Source organism: Arachis ipaensis, chromosome B08 (genome assembly GCF_000816755.2).
Source record: "Arachis ipaensis cultivar K30076 chromosome B08, Araip1.1, whole genome shotgun sequence".
NCBI lineage: Eukaryota > Viridiplantae > Streptophyta > Magnoliopsida > Fabales > Fabaceae > Arachis > Arachis ipaensis.
This window is the reverse complement of record NC_029792.2, coordinates 27,069,489-27,074,393: the sequence shown is the minus strand read 5'-3', so window position 1 is coordinate 27,074,393 and position 4,905 is coordinate 27,069,489.

Here is a 4,905-nt window from a genome sequence, read left to right as displayed (position 1 = left end):
TTTCATAAATTTTTTTTCAATAATAATAATAATAATTTTTCTTGCCCTTATATTATTCCCTTCTTCTTTTGCAATAATTTTTTGTTTTTACTTATCCATGTGCTTTTTATGTCCCTCCCCGTTTTCAATTTCTCTTTACTTGGGGACAAGCAAACTTTTAAGTTTGGCATTGTAGAGTGCGCTTTCTATTTATCTTATCGTTAATGGCACCAAAGGGAGGCAAATTATCTTCACGGAGGAGCACAGCCTGAGGAATGAGATGGACACCAGGATAACTGAGGTAGTTGAGTTCTTTTCATTCTATTTTCCCTTCCATTCTTATTTTTTTTTATCTCCTATTTTCTGTTACTTTCCTTTATCTGTTGCATGATCTTTAGTATTTTCAATTTCTTAGGTTTTAGTTTGATTCAATTGTTTGTTTTTAATTTGAAAAGATGTCTCATGTACTGCTCAATGAGCTTGAATCTAAAAATAAAAAAAAAAGAAGTGATGTATTGCATGAGATATTGAGTTATATTTAAGAGTAGTTTTATTTACTTAGATATGGTGGTGTTTATCTGTGACTTTGATTGCATAATATGAACAGTGCATATTTGAATTTGGATAAAAGAATATTGATGCATGAGGAATAGGAATTCAGATAACTATTATGAATTCTCTAAATTAAGCAAGAAATTAATCCTTGAAGCAAAAGAAACAATAAAAAGAAAAATAAAATAAAAGGCAAGGTCCAAGGCTCTGAGCATCAACGGCTAGGAAGGTTAAGAATGATCAAAAGCTCAAAAGAGTTGTTTTCCTAGCCAAATGCTTGTGGTGTGAATGTGTCAAGGAACTCTTGAAACAGAGCACTTAGAGTCAAAGCCAAGTACAATAAAGAATATGCCAAAGGCTCTAAGCACCACTGACTGAAAAAGTTCAATAGCAAAAGATCCGAACTCAAAGAGTTCCCTAGTTAAGTGCTTGTGGCATTTTTGTGTCAAGCAAAGCTTGAGACAAAATATTTAGAGTCATGGCTAGGCTCAAGGTACAAAGCACCAAAGAAAAGAAAAGAAAAAAAATATTGTGTTCAAGGATTAAGTCGTAGTTAAAAAGTAAGAGAATTCATAATATTATCCGGATTCTAATTTTGAATGAAATTAACATTCCTAAGCTTCAAAGGATAGTGAGATGCTGAAACTATTCTTGGTCACAGCGTTGTTAACCCCACTCAGAAAATAGACAGGAGCTTAATTGAAAAACTCAACTCTTATGCAAATTCACATCTCAGGGCTATATTATTTTCGATTGCCTGAGGACAAGCAACAATTCAAGTTGGTGTTGTGATGCGTGAGCATCTTTCTTATCTTTTCTTAGTGAATTTTCATGTGAAATTGTTAAATTAAATCAAGAAGTAGGTGTTTTAAGCCACCTGAATGCTACATTGAGTTGTTTTGTAATTTGATTTATTACACGTAGCATTCGAACAAATTTGACAGAGTTCGTGTAGAAGAAAATGAAGAAAGTAGATGTTGTCAACCCTGATCTCCTCACACTCCAACAAGAATAACTTGAGTTACAGAGATCTAATTAATGTGGTACTAGCAGCATTGGAAAGCCAACTTCTAGAGCTTTCCAATGATATATAATAATCTATACTTTTTTCCTGGCACCATAGCGCCAAACACCACCAAACGCCACATCCTCAAGTTTGGCGCCACATTCCTCAAGTTTGGCGCCAGAAGCCTTGGAACGCGTGCGTGTTCGCTGCATACATCAAGTTTGGCACCACATTCCTTAAGTTTGGCGCTAGAAGCCTGGGAACGTGTGCGTATTCGCTGTATACATGGCACCAAACGCCACCAGTCTCAAGTTTGGCGCCAGTATGCTGAAAAAGAAGGGTTTTCGCGTGATTTAATTTAGTTTTTAAAATTAGTTTTAAATTAAGAAAAAATATTTTTAGGTTTTAGAAATTATATTTTACATTTATTAGGATTAGATATAAAAAGAGAAAATATCTTGACCGAGGGGCTTCTTCTCCTCTTCCGCACTTTACACTTTTTGCTGCTAGGGTTTATTTTCACTATGAGAAACTAAACCTCCATTGGTAAGATTAGGAGCTCTATTTATCTTGATGGATTAATATTATTTGCCCTTCTACTCTTTGATTAATGCATTGATTTATATTCAAAGATTGATTTTGTTCTTCATCTTAGGGATTAGAGTATATTAGAAAATAACTCTTTTTCTATTTGAATTCTTTTTGAATATTGGAAAAGTTATATCACTAGAATTATGTCTTGAAATCAATTCTTCATAATTCTCTAATTATCTGGATTTAACGCGATACGTGACATATAATCGTCTTATTTTTTAGTTCTTAGGGTTTTGTGTGGTTTATAAACTAGGATTTGAACTTAAACCCTCTAATTAGATTAAGTGACCAAGGAATTGGCGGTTGATTGAGTTAGATGAGAATTAAATTACCAAGGAATTAGAGTCTAATCACTTAAAGTTTGCTATGAATTGAATCTTTACATGATTAAGGTAGAAGACGAGAATTGTTAATCCGAAAATTTGAATATCTCTGACACCTTAACTATATTTATCATATTTCTTTCTTAACCAATTTTAGTTTGCTCTTATTTAATTTTCTGTTTTTATGTTGTTTGCTATTAAAATCTTAAATTTTGATTGTCTAACTAGAATAATCAATTAATTATTGTTGCTTGATCCATTAATTCTCGTGGGATCGACCCTCACTCACCTGAGATATTACTTGATATGACCTGGTGCACTTGCCAGTTCAGTTGTGGTTTTCTAATTCCACACCATAATATAATAATGATAACAATATTAATGGCACAAATAAAAAAATCATGTAGGATTATACTTTTAGGACATATACTAGTAATAGTAATGGTGCAAATCAAATAATTATATAAAATCATAAACTATAGTTACTCCTATCCTAAATGGCTTGTAATCTAATGGCAACAATTATAGGAATGATATCAATTAAAGAATTATGAAGATATGTATATACTCCTAATTAAAAAGCCTTATAAAATGATAAGTTTGTATGTGATTGAAACTTGGATGATGAACCAAGTATCTTCGTAAATATACTTACAGAAAGAAAAAGGATATGTGCTGTTAGAAAAGTAAGAGAAAAGAATAAAGAAAAAATTTGTGTGTATTCAAGCTGTATAGAATGATGTAATATAAAAAGATATTTATAGGTGCTAAGAGAATCGAAATAATAAAATTTTAAATTTTTTTCGACAAACGCTACTCAGCAGCACTCTATCTAACCTTTCACGAATTAAATTTTTTTCAAATTGTCTATTACACTAAGTGAATTTTTCTCCTTTGTAGTCTAAATCAATTAAGCTTTCATAATTAATGAAATCGTTAAAGTCTTAAATGGAAGAGTTTGATTTGGATTTACCTCCTTTCTTTTCATGGTGTGATCTGATTGTGTTGAAGTCACCCATGATTTACCTTGCTCCATTATCTCCCTTAATAGTTTAGTGAATTGCATTCTTTATCTAGCCTCATCCGTGTCTAAGTACACCCCATACACCTCCTATTATTGGTTACCTTGTTGGTTTTCATACTTGAAATGTAAATAATAATGGTCTTATCAACAATTTAGATTTTTAGTCCCTCTTTTTAAGCAACAACCAAACTTTTTGACAAACTATTTGGTTTCAGCGTGTGAAAACAAGTATAGTCCCATCTTCTTCAGAATACTCTCAACCTTCGAAGTATTATTCTTTGTCTCACAAAGAAACAATACCTTGAAGGAATGAGATCTCATGATCCCTTATGCTTAAACTGTAAAAGGTTTTTTCAAACTATGACAGCACATCAACATCTCCATACTTCCTTGGGTGCGATATTTTGGGTGGCACCCTTTTCCGTTCTAGTTATTGTGCTAACTTCCTTGCATTGTTTCTTTCTCCTCATCATTTTAATTTTCCTTCTCCCTCGAATACAACTTCCTCCTCTGACCCTTTTTTGCAAGTTGTTTCAGTGATTTCATTATTCCTCGGTTTGAGAACTTTCTCGCTGTATGCATATTCTTCTCTCTCTCCTTCATCCCCCTCTTTTGCATCCTCCCTCTGAACTTCACTACCAACATTTCTAACACGAGATTTGCTGTCTTGGACTGGTATACTAGCAAAAGTTCAAATTAGACATATAGGAGGTTGATTTTTTGGTTTTCTTTTTCTCTCCTCCTATGTTCTTGCTTCAAAATTCAAGTTTCTATTCTCTTTTTTCTTGTTAATCCTCCATCCCACTTGTTCTGTCCTTAGCTATGAGCCCCACCTTTCCTCTTTAACACTTTCGGACACTGAGTATTCTAGGTGTTGATTACAAGCCCTTAACTCATGCTTAATGCATCCACAATAATGACAGAAATTTTCAATTTTCTGGTACCAAAGTCGTAATTTAATAATCTTATTTCTTGCAATTTTTAGCGTTCTTCTCTTATATATAAAAAACAAAATAAAAAAATGTTATTTCGCATACATCAAATGTATATTTTATATTTTAATCTCTATATAAAGTGATTGATTTTATGACTAATTTTTAATATACACATAATATGATGAAGTTATGAGTAAATAACTATCCATAACGATTATTTAAGAATACTAAAAATAGAATATTTCACCAAAAAATAAATTTATTTTTTAATTTTCTATGTATTGAATGTATTTGTAGTGAATTGGAATACCCTAAAATTGTGTATAAACAAATTTTAGTCGAATACTTTTATTTTCACTATGAAATAATTATCTCCAACTTTTTACTTTGTTTGACAAATTTGTCTTTCCATTTGATCCTTTTCGGCTAACAAGTTTATCCAAATTAGCTCTATTTATTAGAAAATTAAAGGAGATAAAACTATTTAAAAAA